This window comes from Aulostomus chinensis, chromosome 1, assembly GCF_037954235.1.
Source record: "Aulostomus chinensis isolate RoL2024-O1b breed Wild chromosome 1, RoL_Achi_v1.0, whole genome shotgun sequence".
Taxonomy (NCBI): Eukaryota; Metazoa; Chordata; class Actinopteri; order Syngnathiformes; family Aulostomidae; genus Aulostomus; species Aulostomus chinensis.
The window spans coordinates 4,514,721-4,538,784 of record NC_141320.1 but is presented as its reverse complement, the minus strand read 5'-3'; the positions used below and the strand labels follow the sequence as shown (position 1 = coordinate 4,538,784).

Here is a 24,064-nt window from a genome sequence, read left to right as displayed (position 1 = left end):
CTTTCTGTGTGGAGTCTCCATGTTCTCCCCATGCCTGCGTGGGTTCTCTCTGGTACTCCAGCTTCCTCCCACCGTCCAAAGACATGCAATTTGGGGACGAGGCTGATTGGACACTCTAAATTGACCGTAGGTGTGAATGGTTGTTCGTCTCTGTATATTGGCCCTGCGATGGACTTGCGACCTGTCCAGGGTGTACCCCACCTCTCTCCCGTAGACGCTGGGATAGGCTCCACCCCCCCTGCGACCCTTACCAGTAAGGAATAAGCGGAAGACGACGATGGATGGATGGATAATGAACTTGAATGTGTTGAAACAGCAGATCAATGAATCCACTACCACACAATAAGATGATGACCCCCTACCACAAGATGGCGTCACAGATCCTGACGCTCTGAGCAGGAAACACCGAGCAAAACATTACAACAAAGCTCCTGTTGTTCCCTCCAGGAAAAACTGTGGCTCTGATGAGAAGAAGGATCCCAGCCTCTTCTGAGGATCCATGGCCGCACCATTGGGTAGAAGGACGATGGGGTCGGCACCAGGAGGAACCCTGGTGTCTCCGATGCAGGGAAGATGGAGCAGTGAAGAGGCCACATTGTGGCGTCCTAAAGAGGACATTTGGTGGAGCCTGAGACAGCAAACATCACGCCCCCTTCATCAGAAGAACCACAGCACCAGAAGAAAGAATCCTGGCAGTGATGACAGGGAGGATCAGGGTGACCTCCTCACCTCCACCTTTGAACCTTCAAATGAACTTTAAAAAGCTTTAGAGTGGAGAAGGATTTTAAAACATTTTATTGTTTTTTCCTTTCATTCTCATTTGTGCGATTGTCTGATTCATTAGAAATAAACACTGTCTGCTGGGTTAAAATTGACTGTGATTCTCTTTTTGCATGCAAGTTGAAAGTTCTGCCAATAAAAACCACAAGTATTTGAAGACCAAAGGAAGGACCCCCAAAGTCAGGACCCTGAGATCAAAGTGAGCGCTCTGATCTCAGAGGTCTGGGATATTTCCCATCCCATGGTCCTTCAAATAAGAGCTCTGTGTCACTGTCTCAAAGTTTTCAACCGTATTTGTTTGTGAAAATTAAAACCAGATGACCACTGTAGTCCCTCCTACATGATTAGTGCCATATTTCGTCTCAATCACATCTTCTTTGGACAGGTTCCATGGTGTAACGGTTAGCACTCTGGACTTTGAATCCAGCAATCCGAGTTCAAATCTCGGTGGAGCCTCCAGCACGTCTCTGACAGGCTTTGAAAGTGGAGTTGTGTTTGTCCGTGGCCAACTCCTGCTCCTTGGCTGCGGTGGACGGGAGGAAGCTCAGGTCCTAACAATGCTGCCTCCAGCTTTAATTAAGACCTCAGTTTTGTCCTGGTTGAGCTGGAGAAAGTTCTCTGTCACCATGACAGGTAAATGGACATCAACTGGTCCTGAGTCATCAGGAGACACGGCCATGTGAAAAGAAGAGAATGGCTGCTAGCTTGACAAAGAACTGCACAAACCAGGTTCAAGCTGGACTTTGGACCCTGGTATCTGCAACGACTCCATCAACTCCTGATCTAGCAGCTCTGCTGGGTCCAACTATTTTACAGAACATTTGACAGACCTGTGGAGCAGTGAGGACACACATGAGTTGATCACATGATCCACTGAAGCACCATTTTACCTGCCACTGAGGTCACCAGCATGAACTGGAGTTGGGAATCTTGAATTGAACCTGGTATCACAGCGACACCTACTGCTGCAAAATGGAACAGCAACATTGAACCCAGTACAAGATTGGAGGGAGACTGATGGTCGCTGTTTGGGTTTTTGAAAAACAAGGGGGGCGTTGGTTCAAGCTGGATTCTCAGAGACTATTTCCCCAACCTCTACATTGGAATCTACACTGTCATCCAGTCATGTGACTGAAGTCATCCAGTCACGTGACTGAAGTCATCCAGTCATGACTGAAGTCATCCAGTCATGTGACTGAAGTCATCAATTCATGTCAGTGATGTCACTCTGCAGGACTGTCATTGCCGTCTCATTCTAGAAAAGAACCCAGACTCCACCTGTGGCTCCATGATAACTGATGGACCTCTGGTTGGAGGCTGGACGATGATGTTTGGACTGGAAGGAAAACTCCTTGTCCAAATTCCATTGTGTTCAAATTTAAAGTCCCACAATCAGAAGTAGCTGAATCTGACAGGTGGAGGTTTGGAACTACAAGATGGTGATGTTTCCTTGACTTGATGCTCTGACTGTCAGGGTGGATGACAGCTTCTTCTGCTGCTGCATCTGAGTGGCTATGATTGGAGCTTTTACCCTCCAAGGTTGTTTGGTTCCAGGTGAAACTTGTGAAACACACACAGTGACCCCGCATGTCGTTTTTGTCCAACTTAAATTTTCATTCATTACCCAGAACCTCTCAAAAGCCCTGAAGAAAAATTGAATATTTGGTGTTTGAAAGCCATAAATCACATCCATATCATCTCGTCCATCTCAGTCTGACCTCATCTTTGTTTGTTGTTTTTAAAGAGGGACAAATTGGTACTTGGTTAAAAAAGCACTCTGGGAAAATGATCCTGCTTTCAGGGAGGTCTTTGGTGAGTTTGCTAACAATGCAGAGAACCATGACGGAACCAAGCACAAGGCTGCTGCCCTCCGCATCACAGCTACACTTTGGAGTCTGTTTGAACTGAATGTGAAGGGTCTGACATCATCACACCAGTACGACAACAAGTGACCGTGAACCAAAGAAAACCTTCACTGATGAGTCCATGGATCTAATTGATCTGTGCCATTTCCTGATCTTCAGGTTCGTTCTTTGATTTCTTTCTTTGATCTCTAAATTCTGTGCTTTGGTTTCCTTGGTCAGTCTTTGAATTCTGGTTCGTAATAAAAAAGAACTCCCAGCATATTTCTGCAGACCATAGATAGGGATTTTACCAACTGCACCATAGCAACCCTCTTGCTGTCTGCTGCTGTGCCATTGAAAAGTAAGACAGCCTGGCAGTCAACAAACTGGGCTCAACAGAAAAATGTCAACTAAAGATGGATTAAAGACCAGGAGGAAATGTAACCAACCTACAAAGATGGAGGAGAATTGAGACCCACATGTTTGCCATCCTTGATGAACTGTCCACTGGTGCAGGGGATGAGGTCATGGCGATGATCTGGGAGCCAGTCCTGGATGTTAAATGCCCTGATGATGGACAGTGCAGTGGCAAAATGTCCGGTCCACTGACTGAACTCTGCCACAAATGAGGAACAACAGTCAGCAAGGAGTAGAAACGAAGAGGAGAAATGGAGAGAACAGAAAGAATGAGAGATCATGGAGGAAAGAGGCTGATATTTGCAAGTGTTCTGACTACAACACAGCAATCTAGAGAAACCATGACCTGGATTACTGAGGACCTCCACTGGCAGTTCATTTCTGTTGATCATAGGGCCATGCTGGGTGAAGCAGGACTGAATCCTGGGACTGAGGTTGTGGAGCAATGGTCACCTTTCCTGCTGAAACTGTCAATTCTTCTGCTTGGTTCTCTCCACAAAACCAGTCCCTTAACGGAGCTCAAACCCCAGTTACAGCTGTGAGAGCCCAGAATCGGACACACTGGACCATCAGGAACAGCTTTGTGCTTTCAAACAACAGAGACGACACTCAAGGACTCAGGGAACGCAGGAATCTCTGGCCTCAGCTGACATGTTGAATTTCAGCAACACTTCATGATGCTGAGTTTAGCAAACCAATGAGAAGATGAAGGAGGCCGTCAACTCCTTCAAGCTCAACATCTCCACTGCTTTACCTCAGGAGGTCAGAGGTCAAAGCAGAACCTGCACCCCCCACCTCTGATGTTTACTCCACACAGAGATGAGGGGTCGGTTCAGAAGAGTGAGCTGGAGTCTGGGCAAGTCTTTTCATTCAGTCCCTGGTTTAAACAATTGTCTCCACCAACTTCAGTATGGGTCTGGACCTGCACAGGTTCCAATTCCTGTCTTGGTCCCAAGGGTTTGTTGAACCAGAGAAGCTCCAACTGGTGACGCTCATCCAACCATGCATGAAGGTCAACCTGCATTATCTGCTGTGCTCATTAGCAGGGACTTAGCTCCAATGGTAGAGTGCTAGCTTAGCATGTGAGAGGGAGAGGGATCCATACCCTCGTTCTCCAGAATACTTTAACTTGTTCTGTTTATCAGAGGAGCTGCTGGGCGATGAATGCTGATGTTTGTCCACTGCTGTGATAAAGTGTCCCCTGTTACTGAGATGAGGATGAACACCTGCTCAGGTCAAAGCTGCAATCAAACCAGGGACTTTGAACCACACAGGTAGTGAAGGAGTTTGTCACCAGGCTTTAAACTTCCCACCATCTCCTGAATGTGGAGCAACTTGTCCTGCCAAAACTGTCCCCTCTTCCATCCTTAATAACACCTGTCCTGACAGCCGCTCAGGCTGCAGCAGTGAAAGCGCTGAATGCAGCCAGGATACACAATGACTCAACACAGGAATCTGTTGACTCAGCTGGAGAAGCAGAGGGTCCACCAAGACCAGCAGACACCTTCATTCTTGATTCTTGATTCAAGGGCAGCCCCTTGAGATGCACCATCTCATTTTGGAGGGGGTCCTGACAAATAATGACCAACAATACAACAATAATAAAAGTAGATTCTATTTTCAACACAAGGACACACACATCATACACCCAGGTACAGGCCAACAATGTTCCCCAAAGCCCCCCCCCCCCCCCCATCCAGTATTATACAAAGTATGATCAGAGATCCCACTACAGAATAAGAGTGGGCCTGTGTTCACATACTCATACATTTAAACACCCATCTAAATAAATACTGCTTCCATGCACCATTAAAGTACACAATGCATATTCATACACAAATATCCACATATTTACAGTACAGAGAACAAACAAGAACAAGTAGAGAGTGAATCCTGGAGAGAAAAGGGGAGGTGCATCAGAAACAAGAGCAGATGTTTGAAAATGCTTGATGATTTGAAGATGAGAAAGGAAGAGAGAGACCCAAGTGAGGAGGAAAGGTTGTTCCAATCTGATGGAGCTTTAAATACAACCGGTCAAAGCAGGAGGCCGTCCCCACTGATCCTGGATCTGCTCGACCTTCCTGCCTGTTAAAAGGAAGGTTTTCATCACCACTGTTGCAGGATGTGCTGCTGGTGGAGAATTGTTGGGTGTAGATTCATTGAAGCAGTTTGGTGCTGGACCTGCTGTACTAGTAAAGAGTCATGAGAGAACTTTGTTGTGATTTGGTTCTAACAAATAAAAATGACTTGACTTGATTTGGTGCCTCATGAGGAGAAAATTTGGGCACAAAAGTTGGACAAGAGTGTTTGTGGAGGTTGTGGATCAAAGTTCTATTGATATACAACACAGAAAATCAAACAATGTGAAGCAGGCTAATGAACAATAAATCAAATATAAAAATGCTTTATTTGAAGATCTAGAATATCTTGTGAATATCTGGAGCTTCATTCCAGCAGCAGACCTCCTCAGGTGATGACTTCATATTTGACATGTTTACCATTCAATGAGACTCATTGTCAGTCCATTGAAATCTACTGGTGTTCCTGGTGAGTTGATTTAACAACATGAGCTGACAGAATCTACGTTCAGGTAGGAACCACCACATCCAGGGGTCTGGACCTTTGAGCAGGCAGAGCCATCAAAGTAGCAGACTAAGTTTATGTAAATTAGAGGCACACACACATGTTAATGGTGAGGTTTATTGAATCAGCAAACAAGTGAAACATTTTCTATGCCATGTGTTCTGGGGAGGGACCTGGGAAGCACAGGGGGGCCGGCCATCCTGCCTGTGGAAAATGAAGACCCCAGTGTCAGTCAGTGGTAATCAGTGTGCAAGGCCTGGTATTTAGTGTTGATCTAGTTTGTCTCATGTAAATGTGGCAGTTTCAGTCGTCACGTCAGTCCTCACCTCTTCCTGGTGGTTTCCTTAAAGGGGGTGGAGCCAAAAGGGGAGAGTGGCCCAAGGAAGCTCCTTAAGAGCTGTAGGTGCAAACCTTTGCTCCCAGATGGGGGAGGGGGTACAATCACAGGCGAGGTTCATTGAATGATTATGCATGTGGATGTATGATTGAGTTGGTGTAGTAGTCTGGAATCATGTATATATTTAGTCAGATTCAGTTGTTGAGATGGTGCTGGTTTGATGTAAATATTGATTGTAGAGCATGGTTGTGGTCTCACCTCCACTCTGTGGGCCATCCGTCATCATCTTCTGCTTATTCCTTACTAGTAAGGGTCGCGGGGGGGCTGGAGCCTATCCCAGCATCTACGGGCGAGAGGCGGGGTTCACCCTGGACAGGTCGCCAGTCCATCGCAGGGCCAACACATAGAGACGAACAAACATTCACACTCACAGTCACACCTACAGTCAATTTAGAGTATCAATCAGCCTAGTCCCCTAATGTCCATGTCTTTGGACAGTGGGAGGAAGCCGGAGTACCTGGAGAGAACCCACGCAGGCCCGGGGAGAACATGGAGACTCCACACAGAAAGATCCCACGCCCGAGCCGGGACTCGAACCCGGGACCTTCTTGCTATGAGGACACAGTGCTGACCACTGCACCACCGTGCAGCCCCGCTATGGGCTGGTCTGTCTAATTTCCTGCAGCCAGGAGGGAATTAAAGGCAGTCAGGGGTTTTTAATTTAAGTTGATGGTGTCTCATGCAATCTCTTTCAATACTCCAGTGGTGGTTTAAGTGAAGAAAAACATGGGTTAGTCAGTAGGACTCTGTGTGTTTGTGTGTGTGAGAAGTGGACTGTTGTTAACTCTCACAATGGTTGGTGATTGTGGAGGAAGAAAAAATCCTTATGAACCTCTTTTTAACAGACACACATTTCTAAAGACACTGGTTCATTTTATTTTTCTTCTTCTAGCAGAGGATGGTTTTGATCCATCGACCTCTGGGTTATGGGCCCAGCACGCTTCCTCTGCGCCACTCTGCTCTACCATTGACAGAACAGGCCTTGTTTTAGGACAGCATTCTCTGTCTTTGTCTCTGCCCTGCTCTCCTGCTCTCTTTCCCCTCATTTAGTCCTTGACATGATACATGCTCTACAGCTCTGCGGGTGGAATGAAGACCTGCGTCTGCTCTGCTCGTGCCGTCCTTCGTCTCAACCTAAATTGTTTGACCCCACCTTTATAATGATCGGACTCGCTCCCGCTGAGCGCGCCAGGCGCTGCAGACAACACAACCAAACTGGCCCCGATCAGGATTTGACAGGCCGAACTCGCGCCGAAATCTTTACAAAAAATCCATTTTTGTCACCCACGTGAAGATGGGTGGGAACATGCCCTAAAAACACCAAGAATAATATCCACCACCTTCTGAACGGGGCCTGGCCCGTCTCCTGCATCAGGGGCTGCCGCAGTCGCGCATCAGCTGTTCAACAGCTGTTCGCCGCAACACTCAATGAGACAAAGACATAGAAGCTCAAGCTGCTGTTGAGGAGGCTCTGATCCTAGAGTGGTTAGTACTCTGTGTTGTGACCGCAGCAACCCGGTTCGAATCCGGGTCACGGCAGCATGAGATAAATTTCTTTGTGTGTATTGATGGACACAAGCCAAGCAGAAATTTCCCACGATGCAATAGGGCAGTGTTTGGTCAGTGTTGAGCAGGCGTCAGTCTGACAATGATGTCATATTATTGTGTCATCACCTGACCAGACCCAAAAGTAGGCTCAGGTATCAGTTTCTTCTCAATGCTAATGTCTGCTAGCTTAGTCTGCTACTTTGATGGCTCTGCCTGCTCAAAGGTCCAGACCCCTGGATGTGGTGGTTCCTACCTGAACGTAGATTCTGTCAGCTCATGTTGTTAAATCAACTCACCAGGAACACCAGTAGATTTCAATGGACTGACAATGAGTCTCATTGAATGGTAAACATGTCAAATATGAAGTCATCACCTGAGGAGGTCTGCTGCTGGAATGAAGCTCCAGATATTCACAAGATATTCTAGATCTTCAAATAAAGCATTTTTATATTTGATTTATTGTTCATTAGCCTGCTTCACATTGTTTGATTTTATGTGTTGTATATAAATAGAACTTTGATCCAAAACCTCCACAAACACTCCAACTTTTGTGCCCAAATTTTCTCCTCCTGAGGCACCAAATCAAGTCAAGTCATTTTATTTGTTAGAACCAAATCACAACAAAAGTTCTCTCATGACTCTTTACTAGTAGAGCAGGTCCAGCACCAAACTGCTTCAATGAACCTCCACCCAACAGTTCTCCACCAGCAGGACATCCTGCAACAGTGGTGATGAAAACCTTCCTTTTAACAGGCAGGAACGTCGAGCAGATCCAGGATCAGTGGGGACGGCCTCCTGCTTTGACCGGTTGTATTTAAAGCTCCATCAGATTGGAACAACCTTTCCTCCTCACTTGGGTCTCTCTCTTCCTTTCTCATCTTCAAATCATCAAGCATTTTCAAACATCTGCTCTTGTTTCTGATGCACCTCCCCTTTTCTCTCCAGGATTCACTCTCTACTTGTTCTTGTTTGTTCTCTGTACTGTAAATATGTGGATATTTGTGTATGAATATGCATTGTGTACTTTAATGGTGCATGGAAGCAGTATTTATTTAGATGGGTGTTTAAATGTATGCGTATGTGAACACAGGCCCACTCCTTTTCTGTAGTGGGATCTCTGATCATACTTTGTATAATACTGGATGGGGGGGGGGGGGGGGGGGGGCTTTGGGGAACATTGTTGGCCTGTACCTGGGTGTATGATGTGTGTGTCCTTGTGTTGAAAATAGAATCTACTTTTATTATTGTTGTATTGTTGGTCATTATTTGTCAGGACCCCCTCCAAAATGAGATGGTGCATCTCAAGGTGCTGCCCTTGAAATCAAGAATCAAGAATGAAGGTGTCTGCTGGTCTTGGTGGACCCTCTGCTTCTCCAGCTGAGTCAACAGATTCCTGTGTTGCTTGAGTCATTGTGTATCCTGGCTGCATTCAGTGCTTTCACCGCTGCAGCCCAGCGTGATTGCCAGTCAGGACAGGTGTTATTAAGGATGGAAGAGGGGACAGTTTTGGCAGGACAAGTTGCTCCACATTCAGGAGATGGTGGGAAGTTTCAAAGCTGCCATAAATCTTGATAACAAACTCCTTCACTGTGTGTGGTTCAGAGTCCCTGGTTTGATTGCAGCTTTGACCTGAGCAGGTGTTCATCCACATCTCAGTAACAGGGGACACTTTGTCACACCAGTGGACAAACATCAGCATTCATCACCCAGCAGCTCCTCTGATCAACAGAACAAGTTAAAGTATTCTGGAGAATGAGGGCATTGATCCCTCTACCTCTCACATGCTAAGCGAGCGCTCTACCATTTGAGCTAATTCCCCTGTTCAGGAGCACAGCAGATAATGGAGGTTGACCTTCATGCATGGTTGAATGAGCGTCACCAGTTGAAGCTTCTCTGGTTGACCAATGTAATGGAGACCAAGGGTTCCATGACATGAATGATTAATTGAAGGTAGCATTTGTCTTGGTATTAACAGTTTATGTAAATTAGAGGCACACACACATGTTAATGGTCAGGTTTATTGAATCAGCAAACATGTGAAACATTTTCTATGCCATGTGTTCCAGGGAGGGACCTGGGAAGCAAAGGGGGACCGGCCATCCTGCCTGTGGAAAATGAAGACCCCAGTGTCAGTCAGTGGTAATCAGTGTGCAAGGCCTGGTATTTAGTGTTGATCTCGTTTGTCTCATGTAAATGTGGCAGTTTCAGTTGTCACGGTCAGTCCTCACCTCTTCCTGGTGGTTTCCTTAAAGGGGGTGGAGCCAAAAGGGGAGAGTGGCCCAAGGAAGCTCCTTAAGAGCTGTAGGTGCAAACCTTCGCTCCCAGATTGGGGGGGGGGGGGGGGGGGTACTGATTGTAGAGCCTGGTTGTGGTTCATTTTATTTGTTCTTTTAGCAGAGGATGGTTTCAATCCATTGACCTCTGGGTTCTGGGCCCAGCTCTCTTCTGCTGAGCCACTCTGCTGGAGCAGGAAAAGAAGAAGGGATCTGAATTTCAAATGTTTCACATTGATAGGCTCCAGCCCACCCCCCACCCCACCCCCCTCACCCCTCCCACCCCTCCCACACACACAACCCTAAACAGGATAAGTGGAAGAAAATGGATGGATGGATGTTTCCCAGTTTGGTCATGACATTCCCTTTTTTTAACCTGTCCTGTTCAGGAAATGGAAATTTAGCTGCTATGTTGAATCAGAAAAACCTTTTGAAGTCTACTTTTGCTTCAGTCAGAAAGTAGACTGTTGTTAACTCTCACAATGGTTGGTGATTGTGGAGGAAGACAAAATCCTTATGAACCTCTTTTTAACAGACACACATTTCTAAAGATGTAGGTTCATTTTATTTTTCTTCTTTTAGCAGAGGATGGTTTCGATCCATCGACCTCTGGGTTATGGGCCCAGCACGCTTCCTCTGCTCCACTCTGCTCTACCATTGACTGAACAGTCCTTGTTTTAGGACAGCATTCTCTGTCTTTGTCTCTGCCCTGCTCTTCTGTTCTCTTTCCCCCCAACCAGTCAAAGCAGACGTCCGTCCCCACTGATCCTGGATCTGCTCGACGTTCCTGCCTGTTAAAAGGAAGGTTTTCATCACCACTGTTGCAGGATGTGCTGCTGGTGGAGAATTGTTGGGTGTAGGTTCATTGAAGCAGTTTGGTGCTGGACCTGCTCTGCTTGGAAAGAGTCATGAGAGAACTTTGTTGAGACTTGACTTGACACACACACACACACACACACAATCCTAAACAGGATAAGTGGAAGAAAATGGATGGATGGGTGTTTCCCAATGTGGCTCTGCAGCAGGAGGTCTTGTAGAAACAGGGACTGACCTGACACCAGCTCCCTCTGGAACAATGGTTCATTCATTCATCGGTGCCAGGAGGCCTAAAAACACAAAACACCAATTCAATCCAGGACCTTGGAGCCTAAACTGAAGCTCCATCACACGGTGGCTCTGCTGGGGCTCCCACAGGTGAGTGAGGCTGAGCTCCAGTCTGCTCTGAGGAGGCAGCAGACATCTGCACCACTCAGAGGTTTGGTTGGTGTCTTTGACAAAATCCCAACAAACTCAAATCCTGTTGAAGCAGGAAGTTCTAGTTGAACTCTCATCCACGTCACATGACCAAGAAAACCTCCTCTTTCATTCAGACCAGAACAGACAAACATAGAAACATTGACACGACAGGTGGGCACCGTCAACTTAAAGCACGTTAAAATGGCAAAATATGAGGCCATGCATGCATTTATTATGCAAAATATTTGATACTTTATTGATAATAAGGATTCCAAGAAACATTCTGAAACCAGGCCGACCTGTGCCGTGTGCTCGCCTATGGAAACAAACAGACCCAGAATCAGATATAGAGGTTCAGGTTCTGGATGGTTCTGGTTGGTTCCTGCAGTAATTGAAGCAGTTAAAGGCATATATATCCAAGTGTGTGTGTGTGTGTGTGTGTGTGTGTGTGTCAAAAACTGACCCACTTCTTTTGCCAACATGAGCCCACAGTGGTGGTGTCTCTAAAGAGGTGGAGCTCTGTCCTTCACCTGCTAGGTTCCAGCAGGCAGCTCAGGTCTAGTTTTCTTCACTGAGCCTCCATGATGAGTTTCCTCTGAGAAGTTCTTGTCCAAGGTCCCAGCTGGTAAAACCATTTTCACCAGTGATACTGGGACCCTGCAGTCCAGTGGTCTTTTCAGGACCACACTGGACCTGCCGTCTTTGTTTGTTGTGTTGTTGTGCAATGTGAGAGAACGTGACAGACCATTTTATACCAAAGAAAGGCTGTGTGTGTGTGTGTGTGTGTGTGTAACCATGTTAAACTCTTTAAATAAATGTTTCAACCTGCTATTATTTGGATGCTGTATGATTCCTGCAACCCCAGACTAACTCAGGTGTTCGTACTGCAACCTAAAGTATGGTGATGAGGAGAATGATGAACAATCCACAAGGTGATCAGAAAATAAGAAATGGATTCAGGAACAACAAACCCATCTCTGAACATGTGATTGAAACATGTGAGTGGGACTGTCAGAACCTGGCTTTACCTCAAAGTGTCTCATCCAGAGATCTGTGACAGGCGTCTGCTGTGGAGGGTCAGTCTGTCCGTCCACATTCAGATCATCGATGCAGCCACTCTGCTAGGATCAAACTACTCAGGATGAAACAGACCAATGTTGACATCAAGTAGCAACTCAGCAGCTGATCAACAGAGTCCTCAGCACCAGTAGAGCCTGGTCCTGGTCCCTGGGGGGCTCCAACCACCAGCCTCTCTGTTAACAGCCGAGCGCCACAGAGACTCTGAGTCTCCTGCTGTTCATGAAGAGTTTTCAGGCTAAATTCAGTGTGTGAGGTCCACACTGCACATTTGAGGGACCATCAAGGACAGAGGAGAGTCTGACTGTCATGGTGAAAGCCTTCAGCACTAGAACTGAAACAGCCCCCACCATCTTAACCCCCCCAGTCCAAACATCATCGTCCAGCCTCCAACCAGAGGTCCCTCAGTTATCATGGAGCCACAGGTGGAGTCTGGATTCTTTTCTAGAATGAGACGGCAATGACAGTCCTGCAGAGTGACATCACTGACATGAATGGATGACTTCAGTCACGTGACTGGATGACTTCAGTCACCTGACTTCAGTGCCAAACAGTGCACACTGGTGCCTACCAGTCAAAACCACCTCAGACTGTATCATTCTATATGCTTGGCTGTAGTGTGTGTGTGTGTGTGTTTTTAAAAAGGCAAAAGAGTATTTTTTTCAGCAATAGAACTTTAATACAAACACAAAATGAAAAGCAGAACAAGCCAGAACCCAAAATATGGATTTACAGAGGAAGCGTGCTGGGCCCAGAACCCAGAGGTGGATGGATCAAAACCATCCTCTGCTAAAAGAAGGGAACAAAATAAACCTGGTTGTTTTGAAATGTGAATCTGTTGAAGAGGGTGGAAATGGTGAGGTAGTCAGTTGTTCCTTTTGTTTTATGACAGAGACCTCATTGTTAACTAAATCATTTTAATTCTTTACTTGAAGATTCACGCTTTTTCGCTCAAAATGTTTGACAACTTCCTCCATGCTGGTGCCCCATCACACACAACAGGTGCACTTGTCCACTTTTCACCTCTGACCCTCAAACATTCACAGTCTTCCAGTGAACGTCCAATCGTCCTCTGAAATAAGAGATGAATCTTTCCCTGCTGAGACTCCTGATCTCTGACTGTCACTAGCATGTGCTAGCAGAATACAGCACTCCTTCTTCATGATCTGTCTTTGTCTCTGACCAGCTCTCCTGCTCTCTTTCCTCCTACCAGTCAAAGCAGACATCTTCACCTACTGATCTTGGATCTGCTGCCCGTTCCTGCCTGGTAAAAGAAGGAACCAGCACCTGGTTCTCCAGGCTGAATGAACTCCAGGACGTTGGCCAGCCGTGTCAGTTGGAACCTTATTTGTCCAAATAGAGAAAAAATAAGTCTGATTGTTGATGAAAGATGTCATCATGGCTTTGAAACTGTGGTTGGGGACCAGCCAACATGAGCACATTCATGGAAGAATAGCAGGAAAAACAGGAAGTGTCAGTTAGCAAGTACTCACCAGTCTGTCACTATCATACTTGATTCTAGTGGAACAAAATGGCTGCTGCTGACTGTGCTGCCTGGTGGAGGATCACTCTTCACCATCCTCTCAGGCCTTGATGGAACCAAAAAGGCCAGTTCCTGGAGAAGATCTTCTAGGGGTCCAGGTTAAAGCGGTGCCCCAGCTGGCACCAGGCGCTGACCCAGGTCCTGCATGGGAGATACTGTCAGTTCTGTTCTGCACTGCTCACAACCACAGGCTGGTGTTGAGGCCTGCAGCAACCAGGGCCCCAGTCACCAAGAGTATAAAGGCTGGTCATTGTGGCAGTGGGAGGAGTCAAAATGAAGACAGACCAATGTGAGCAGGACGTTCCTGGAGAAGTCAGAAGAACTTGACCATGTTTCCTACAGTACCCAGGAGGCCTGGTAGTTGTTGAAGGAAGCTCCAAAAGCAAAGAGCAGACAGCAGGACATCAAAAGAAAAGATCCAGACACTAAAACTACAAGTAGAAACAAGAAGAAATACTAAAAGCTTTGGAAAGATACTACAAGGTTGGATATACATTATTATATACACTACTATTCTCATTGACTCCTAAAGAGGGACAGGAAACATTAGAATGTGGATCAGATCAGCTGATTTCAGTGTTGAGTCCATCCCTCCATCCACTTTCTGTTCTTATCCTTTAAGGGTCATGGAGGGGGGGGGGGCGATCCCAGGTGACGTTGTTCAAGAGGCAGGGTTCACCCTGGACAGGTCACCAGTCCATCAGGAGAAATGAGGTGGACGGTATCATGCAACCTAAACTTAAACATTAGTCAGATCAAATTCAGATTAAAGCAAGAGTCTCCAGATCAAAGTCAGAATTCCTGATGATGTCATCAGGGCTTTGACAGTAGCTAGAATTCTGTCTTTGATCTCAGGAGGACATGAAAGAAACACAATTTAGAAAAGTATATGAGACCACGGCAGCATGATGGTGCAGTGGTGAGCACTGTGGCCTCACAGCAAGAAGGTTCTGGATTTGAGTCCAGGCTCGGGTGCAGAATCTGCATGTTCTCCCCGTGCATGCGTGGGTTCTCTCTGGGTACTCCGGCTTCTTCCCACCGTCCAAAGACATGTAATTTGGGATGAGGCTGATTGGACACTCTAAATTGACTGTAGATGTGAGTGTGAATGGTTTTGGCGACCTGTCCAGGGTGAACCCCGCCTCTGGCCTGTAGATGCTGGGATAGGCTCCACCCCCTCAACCATCAATGTAGGTCTTTTGTTAATTGCATGCCACATGAAATTATTATTGGTCACTTTCCGAGCAACAGTCTCACAGTGGCAAGACAAGAACACTTCTACTTTTGATGTTGACAGTTTGTTCAACACTAAGCTTCATCCAGTACCATGTTGTCAAACACTGGAACCTCCACAGCACCTGAACAGGGACTTGAACCCTGGACCCTCAGATTACAAGTCTGATGCTCTACCCTCTGAGCTCCTCAGGCTCTTTCTACAGCATTGAGACAGGAACAGAAACACCCGTGAAGGTCAAACTGATGCTTTCTTGACTTGTTCAGTCCTCCATGTTAAAGTCCTCCATGCTTTTGATTGGCTCTGATTCTCTGTGGCAAAATCCAACAAGAGGCTCCAAAAATGTCCTGAATGTCACAAGAATGCACAGGACAAGATGTTAGTTTCCTTCATGTCTGCAGTTCCTCCACTGGAAAGTAAAGTCAATGCTGCTCTTCTGCTGAAACCTGGGATCGGACCAGGGACCTTTAGATCTTCAGTCTAACGCTCTCCCAACTGAGCTGGTTCAGTTCTGAGCGAGGGCCCTGCTTCTCTCATTTATAATCTCTTCCACCCTCACTAGAATTTAGAGAGGATTGGAGCTTCTGAAGTCCTGACACAAATCAAACCAGGGACTTTGAACTACACAGTGAAGGAGTTGGTCATCAAGGTCGATGGCAGCTTCTTAAGTTCTAGCTTTGATCAAATATAAGAAATGTAAATGAATTCAACATTGATTGCATTTCCCTCCTTTCTTTGGTGCAAGGAACCGAGGACCAGAGCTCTAAGTTTTCCAGTTCCTACATCAGTGAATGGACTTTCTGTGCTGCAAGGAGCCAAAGCTACTAAGGAGGATTACAGTTTGTCCTTGCAGGAGTCAGTGACTTAATAGAGTCTAACTAAGGGTTGAACCTGAATGAGACAGTCACCCTTCAACATGGGGCCATGGCAGAGTGAACCAAGAACACTACAATGGGGGTGAGAGTGGAGCCATGATGGACTCACAGTTCATCACCTCCACCATCATGTGGACCACCTGATCACCTCTCCCTCAACCTCTAAATAACTCATTCCCTGACCGGGAATCAAACCCGGGCCGCGGCGGTGAGAGCGCCGAATCCTAGCCACTAGACCATCAGGGACCACACTGAGCTCTCCAACAACAGAGACTATAGACAATGACTCAAGAACACAGGACTCTGTGGTCTCAGCTTGAGATACAGAGGGTCCACCAAGACCACCAGACACCTCAGCCCCCTAAAGACAGTCCACCCCCAGGATCAGCTTCTATCACTCAGTGGTCCAGAACCATTATGGAGCCTGATCAGGAATGTGAGCAAAGCTCTTGGAACAGGCCTGCTGCCACCACAACTAAGATCCTGCAGGTCACTAGAAACTCCAGTTTCCAGCTGACAAGTGGACTTTCCTCTGATCTGTGGTGGTGCTGAGTTTAGCAAACACCTCCAACAAGAAGATGAAGGAGGCCATCAACTCCTCCAAGCTCAACATCTATACTGGCTTTACTGGGAGATCAGGAGGTCAAAGCAGATCTCCACCCTCCACCTCAGATGGCTTCTACTCACAGAGATGAGGGACCAGTTCAAACCAGCTCCCTGGAGCTCCCTTAAGCCATTGTCCCCCTCAGCTAACATCTGGATCTGGACCTGCACCGGTGCTGACTTGTGTCTTGAGTCCCCAGAGTTTGTTGAACCAGAGAAGCTTCAACTGGTGACGGTCGTACAACCAAGCGTGAAGGTGAGCCTGCATTGTCTGATCTGGAGCTAACAGGAATTAGCAAGTTAGCAACTGTTCTAGAGTTGCTGCTGAGTTGAATTTGAATTTATTTGTTGAAAGGTTCCAGTTTCTATGAGGTCAGGGAAGATTGGTGTGGATCTAAAGGTCCCTGGTTGGATTCCCACCTCTCACAGAGGACCTGATGCTTCACGTGAGCTGTGGGATTGGTCTTCACTGCTGAGACAGAAAGAATCCTCCCACATTGGCTTCTTTTAACTGTCAACATTGGTTTGGCTCATTGGAACATTTTCAAACCCTCGTTGCTCAGATTTTACATTAATTTGATCATGACTTTAGACAAATGTTCTGTTTATTAATTAAATAATCACTTGAGTTATGAATTTAGTGAGTCAACCAGACTTGGTCAATGATAAAAGTTAGTCTGGTTATTATTCAGTTTCCAGTCAGTAGGGACACACACACACACACACACACACACACACACACACACACACACACACACACACACACACACGCACAGCCTGTCTTCAGTATAAAATGGTCTGTCACGTTCTCTCACGTTGGAAGATTTCTCTGACTCCATTGTGAATACAGAGATTCTTCATCTGCCACCTGAGTCTTGATCCACTGATTCCTCTGATCCACCTCTTTCTGCTCCAACAAGGCTGACATGGATCAGGTGGGTCCATGTCATCCAATCAGGAGGTTTCTCCTCTCAGTTAATTTTCTTCATCCCAGTTTAGATTGATTCTCCTCAGCCTGATGAAGGAGCATCTGATCAGGTGTTTGGCTGCTTGTTGGTTGTAATTCCATAGATTTTAATCTCAGATGTTATAGAATTAAGAATGCAATGGCAGTCCTGCCAAGTGACATCACTGACATGACAGGATGACCCAGTCATGTGACTGAAGGAGCTGAGAGCTAAACATCATTGTTGATGGTGTCTTCCACTGTCGTCAGCAGCCACAACTCCTCTATCAACACCTGTCAGAGACCTGCTGGAGGCTCCACTGAGGATCACTGGATTCAGAGTCTAGAGTGCTCACCATTCCACCATGGAACCATCAAAGATGAAACAAGTGAGACAAACTATGGCACTAAGCATGTACGAGGGACTACAGTGGTTTTCTGGATCTAATTTCCACAAACAAATGATGATTTGGGGAAAGGTCTGACAAAGTCTGAAAAACCTACCCTGATTTTTTCACAAACAAATGATAATTTTTAGACAGTGAGACAGTGCTCTTATTTTGGAGGGCCATCAGGATGTGAAATATCCCAGACCTCTGAGATCAGAGTGTTCACTTTGATCTCAGGGTCCTGAATTTGGAGGTTCTTCCTTTGGTCTCCAAGTTCTAACTCCCATCTTACTGAATCATTTTATTAATGAACTCCTCAGACCCTGATGATGTCAGGAAGAAATCCAGACATTCAGTTCTCATCTCAGCTGTTCTGACTGAGACGTCAAGCAGTCAGGAAAAAAGTGTTACGACCCAAAGTGGGACCTTTACAGGAGCTAACAAAGTGTCTTTTTTCCTAAACTACTTGAGGAACTGGTTAAACCAGTAAAATATGCATTTCTGTGTGCAGACCAGTGAGGAGCCTGGGTGAGTGGAAGGATGTTTACCACCAACACAGAACCCAGACTTTAGTCATGTGATGAGATGGAGACTCTGATGATGAAGTTAATGGACAAAATGTGAATTGAAGGGTGAACACAAATGGGACCAAATGAATTCAATGAACCAAACACATTCCTTCAGTAGACTTTGATCCAACATTGAAGTTAGAGTTTGGTGGCTGCTCCATGTTGGAGGAAACCAGGCGATGTTGGACCGTCACAGGGAAGCTCCTTTGCCTCCTCTGCTGCCAGTTCAACCACTCACTCCCCTCAGTGGAGAGCAGCTTCAACTGGGTTTGAAATTTACCACTGTGGATGCATAGGAATGTGGAGAAAATGTCCTTTGTCAGAAGTGGGATTTGAACCCACGCCTCCAGGAGAGACTGCGACTTGAACGCAGCGCCTTAGACCGCTCGGCCATCCTGACAGACACTGAAATTTGCAGACTTCAATATCAAATGAATTCATTCACTGACAAAGTAGAATTTTTGTTAACATTAAACACACAGTCTGTGTTCATGGCAGGAAGAAATGAATGTGTGTGTGTGTGTGTGTGTGTGTGTGTGTGTGTGTGTGTGTGTGTGTGTGTGTGTCAAGTCACAACAAAAGTTCTCTCCTGACTCTTTACTAGTAGAGCAGGTCCAGCACCAAACTCCTTCAATAAAACTCCACCCAACAATTCTCCATCAGCGGCACATCCTGCAACAGTGGTGATGAAAACCTTCCTTTTAACAGGCAGGAACGTCGAGCAGATCCAGGATCAGTGGGGACGGCCTTCTGCTTTGACTGGTTGTGGGGAAAGAGAGCAGGAAAGCAGGGCAGAGACAAAGACAGAGAATGCTGTCCTAAAACAAGGCCTGTTCAGTCAATGGTAGAGCAGAGTGGTGCAGAGGAAGCGTGCTGGGCCCAGAACCCAGAGGTCGATGGATCGAAACCATCCTCTGCTAAAAGAAGAAAAATAAAATAAACCAGTGTCTTTAGAAATGTGTGTCTGTTAAAAAGAGGTTCATAAGCATTTTGTCTTCCTCCAGAATCACCAACCATTGTGAGAGTTAACAACAGTCCACTTTCTGACTGAAGCAAAAGTAGACTTCAAAAGGTTTTTCTGATTCAACATAGCAGCTAAATTTCCATTTCCATTTCCTGAACAGGACAGGTTAAAAAAAAGGGAATGTCATGACTTCCTCTGTATGTTAGAATATGAACGACTAAAAATGTTCATGCCCAGTTTTAAGTTAGAATTGAATTGAAAATACAAAAATCTCAGTGTTGTAAACTGTTTCAAACAAATTCTACTGTTGAACAGTTCAAGTGTTTCTAATTCAGATTCAGATTCAGATTCAGATGTCTTTATTTATCCCCGAGGGGCAATTAAAGTACGGTACAACTGAGCAGCATGACATTAAAAAACAATAGAAAAAAAGAGGGACATGACAGTGGGAATAAATAAGAGAATAAAAATAAGATTAAAGATAAAATACAATAAATATACTACATACAGTATGTACACAACGTAAAATGAAGAGTAAGGTGACTGGAGTGAGTGAATAAAGTGCAGACAATGTAAACAGTATAAACAGTGTAACAGTGAATGAAGCTGAATGTGCTCTCTTATACTTTCCTCTATTGGGTTTCTTTCATGTCCTCCTGAGATCAAAGACAGAATTCTAGGTATTCTAGGAGTTGCAACCTGGAAGGTTCACTCTCCTTCACTGAGGCTGAATCCCTGTGGTCAGGGAGGATAAGGGACCCCACAGGTATCACTAAAGTGCTTTAGACTGCAAAGCACTCAGCTAATCAAGCTGGGATCAACTGCTGTGGTGATCAAGGTATCATCATATATAACAAACAAAGAAAACAAAGTTGAGGAAAAGCACACAAAGAAAAAACTATGAACATAAACAGAGCATCTTCTACACCAGATGTCACACGGCTCAGTAGACCTCTGGTCTGACCCGCAGCAGGTCCAGTCTCCAGGGTGCCCCCATCATTCTGCTCTTCAGTCACAGGACATGCAGCAGAATCCCATCGCTCCTCTGCAGAAGAACATATGAGAGCGTCTGCTTGCTCTTCTCTGGCAGGACATAGGGGAGAGTCTGCTTGCTCTTCTCTGGCTGGACGTAGGGGAGAGTCTGCTTGCTCTTCTCTGGCAGGACGTAGGGGAGAGTCTGCTTGCTCTTCTCTGGCTGGACATAGGGGAGAGTCTGTTTGCTCTTCTCTGGCTGGACATAGGGGAGAGTCTGTTTGCTCTTCTCTTGCTGGACGTAGGGGAGAGTCTGTTTGCTCTTCTCTGGCTGGACGTAGGGGAGAGTCTGCTTGCTCTTCTCTGGCTGGACGTAGGGGAGAGTCTGTTTGCTCTTCTCTGGCTGGACGTAGGGGAGAGTCTGCTTGCTCTTCTCTGGCTGGACGTAGGGGAGAGTCTGTTTGCTCTTCTCTGGCTGGACGTAGGGGAGAGTCTGCTTGCTCTTCTCTGGCTGGACGTAGGGGAGAGTCTGCTTGCTCTTCTCTGGCTGGATGTAGGGGAGAGTCTGTTTGCTCTTCTCTGGCTGGACGTAGGGGAGAGTCTGCTTGCTCTTCAGAAGTTTGCTGGACCTTCGCTTGAAGGCCTTGATTTTCCTCTTTCAAACAGCTTTTTAAATCATGAAGATTTCCCAGGATTTCCCCCTGAGCACTGCTCCTTTTCTTCTTTTGTGTTCTCACTGCACATAGAAGACTCTGAACTTCACCGTTCAGACTGCCAGTCTTTGTGGGGTCCTGGTCCTTCCTTGATTCAAGGTGGGCCAACTCAGCAGTGAAGGTCTCTGTCTCCTGAGATGCAGTAGAAACTCGTCTCCTCAAACATCCATTTTCTGCCTCTCTCTCCTCACTCTCACCCACTCACTCAGCTGTTCAAGAGTCGTCTTCTTCTCAGTGAGTTCTTCTCTCATTTTGTTCTTCTCTGCCTGGATGGAGTTGAGCTCACACTTGAGGTCACATTTCTCCTTGTAAACCATCTTCACCTCAAGCTGAAGATTGTGGACTTGTGTGTTCAGGTCTCTGATCTGAGTCTGGTTCTCCTCCCTCACAGATTCAAGGTTGCCCACCATGGCAGACATGTTCTCTACCAGCTGATATGCAATAATCTTCTCTTGTCCAAGACTAGAAACCTGTCCCCACAAATTCTGGTTTTCTGTCCATCTCTTGTCACACAGAGACTGAAGCTGATCAAGAGCACTTTTCTTCTCAGTCAGGTCTTCCTCAAGACATTTCATCTCCACCTGTTCTCTCTCCCTCAGAGACTGAACGTGGGTCAGCTCTTTTCTGAGCTCATTGTTCTCCCCATCAACCTTCCTCCCCTCACACTGAAGACTGTGGACTGTTGCGTTCAGATCTTCTATCTGAGTCTGGTTCTTGTCCTGGACTGTTTGGAGGTTGGCCACCACAGCAGTGAGGTTCTGGAGCTCCTGGATTGCTCTTTTATTCTCACGTTCAAGAGTAGAAACTTGTTCCCTCAAATTCTGGTTTTCTGCCTGTGTGTTGTCACACAGAGACTGAAGCTGCTCAAGGGCAGCTTTCTTCTCAGTCAGGTCCTCCTGCTCTGTCAGCCTTAGAGATGGAGGAGCAGGATCACATTGACCAGGATCATTCAGTGGATAAATACAGCTCCTACTGAGATCCACCAGATCTCTGAATGCTCCAACTATACAATCCAATGGAGTCATAGCCTTCTGTCCTGGGTTGATCTGAAGATCTTGAGCCAGACTAAATCTCCTGGAACTGTCAAGTGTTTAAAGACCAAAACTGCCCCAGAAATGTGGAGTCTGGATTCTTTTCTAGAATGAGACGGCAATGACAGTCCTGCAGAGTGACATCACTGACATGACTGATGACTTCAGTCACATGACTGATGACTTCAGTAACGTGACTGGATGACTTCAGTCACATGACTGGATGACAGTGTAGATTCCAATGTAGAGGTTGGGGAAATAGTCTCTGAGAATCCAGCTTGAACCCATGCCCTCCTTGTTCTTCAAAAACCCAAACAGCGACCATCAGTCTCCCTCCAATCCTGTACTTGGTTCAATGTTGCTGTTCCATTTTGCAGCAGCAGGTGTCGCTGTGATACCAGGTTCAGTTCAAGATTCCCAACTCCAGCTCATGTTGGTGACCTCAGTGGCAGGTAAAATGGCGCTTCAGTGGATCATGTGATCAACTCATGTGTGTCCTCAGTGCTCCACAGGTCTGTCAAATGTTCTGTAAAATAGTTGGACCCAGCAGAGCTGCTAGATCAGGAGTTGATGGAGTCGTTGCAGATACCAGGGTCCAAAGTCCAGCTTGAACCTGGTTTGTGCTGTTCTTTGTCAAGCTAGCAGCCATTCTTGTCACTGCCAAGCTAAAGTGACTTCTGTCAACAAAGGTCAACATACAAAAGGATATTTCTACTGGCAGTTCAAGATTTTGATCAAACTCCTTTTTCAGAGCTGGAACCTTCCTCTTGTGTCAGCTTTCTGTTCCCATCTCTATGGTAACGGTCTGTTTTGACCCACGTCTTCAATCAGCTGTCAAATAAACTAAAAACAATTTTCTCACAGCAAGAAGGTTCCAGGTTTGAGCCCAGGCTCTGGCACAGGATCTTTCTGTGTGGAGTTTGCATGTTCTCCCCGTGCCTGTGTGGGTTCTCCCCAGGTACTCTGGCCTCTTCCCACCATCCAAAGACATGCAATTGGGGACTAGGCTAATTGGATGCTCTAAATTGACCGTAGGTATGAATGTGAGTGTGAATGGTTGTTTGTCTCAAGGTGTTGGCCCTGAGATGAACTGGTGACCTTTCCGGGGTGTACCTCTCGCCAGTTGACACTGGGCTGGGCTCCAGCCCCACTGCAACCATTAACAGGAATGAGCGGAAGACAATGGATAAATGCATGGATGGGTGTTTGTGAAAATTAAAACCAGACAACCACTGTACTCCCGCCTACATGATAAGCGCCATAATTTTTCTCACTCATGTCTTTTTTTTTTGGACTGGTTCCATGGTGTAATGGTTAGCACTCTGGACTTTGAATCCAGTGATCCGAGTTCAAATCTTGGTGGAGCCTCCAGCAGGTCTCTGACGGACTCTGAAAGAGGAATTGCTTTTTTCTATGGCCAACTCCTGCTCCTTGGCTGTGGCTGGTTGGGAGGAGGCTCAGGCCCTAACAACGCTGCCACCACCTTCAATTAAGACCTCAGTTTTGTCCTGTTTGAGCTGGAGAAAGTTCTCTGTCACCATGACAGATAAATGGACATCAACTGGTCCTGAGTCATCAGGAGACAGCGATGTGAAAAGAAAAGAATTGCTGCTAGCTTGACAAAGAACTGCACAAACTTGGTCCAAGCTGGACTTTGGACCCTGGTATCTGCAACAACTCCCATCAACTCCTAATCTAGCATCTCTGCTGAGGGTCCAACTATTTCACAGAACATTTGAGCATCACAACACTTAGCAGGACCGTCAAGTTGGATTCTCAGAGACTATTTCCCCAATCACTACATTGGCATCTACACTGCCCAGATAGCAGGAGTCTTTGGGCCAGATCCGTTTGAAAGCTTCCTGATCCGCCTGTGGTGCACACATGACAGTTGTGGCCCACAAATGAAATACAGGTTTTAACGAAAGCTCTAAAATCCAAGGTGAAATGAAAATGTGTGGAACTAACCGGATTCGGTCCGAACATCCGAAGGTGCCAAATACTGAAGTAAAATCAGAACTGGACCAATCCTGGGTCTGGTGTGGTGCTGATCTGCAATTGGGATGCGGG

General features: G+C 46.3%; 5 non-coding genes across 5 annotated transcripts; 2 read left to right on the top strand and 3 right to left on the bottom strand.

Annotated features, from left to right (window-relative positions):
• The first annotated feature begins 1,164 nt into the window (after positions 1 to 1,164).
• Positions 1,165 to 1,236, top strand: trnaq-uug (transfer RNA glutamine (anticodon UUG)). The gene has a single exon. It is a non-coding gene; the product is annotated as a tRNA-Gln (tRNA).
• Positions 1,237 to 15,053: 13,817 nt separating this feature from the next.
• Positions 15,054 to 15,126, bottom strand: trnat-ugu (transfer RNA threonine (anticodon UGU)). Its single transcript has one exon. It is a non-coding gene; the product is annotated as a tRNA-Thr (tRNA).
• Positions 15,127 to 15,981: 855 nt separating this feature from the next.
• trnae-cuc (transfer RNA glutamic acid (anticodon CUC)) lies at positions 15,982 to 16,053 on the bottom strand. Its single transcript has one exon. It is a non-coding gene; the product is annotated as a tRNA-Glu (tRNA).
• Positions 16,054 to 18,631: 2,578 nt separating this feature from the next.
• Positions 18,632 to 18,714, bottom strand: trnal-caa (transfer RNA leucine (anticodon CAA)). Its single transcript has one exon. It is a non-coding gene; the product is annotated as a tRNA-Leu (tRNA).
• A 4,576-nt stretch (positions 18,715 to 23,290) lies between these two features.
• On the top strand, positions 23,291 to 23,362 carry trnaq-uug (transfer RNA glutamine (anticodon UUG)). The gene has a single exon. It is a non-coding gene; the product is annotated as a tRNA-Gln (tRNA).
• Positions 23,363 to 24,064: the final 702 nt, after the last annotated feature.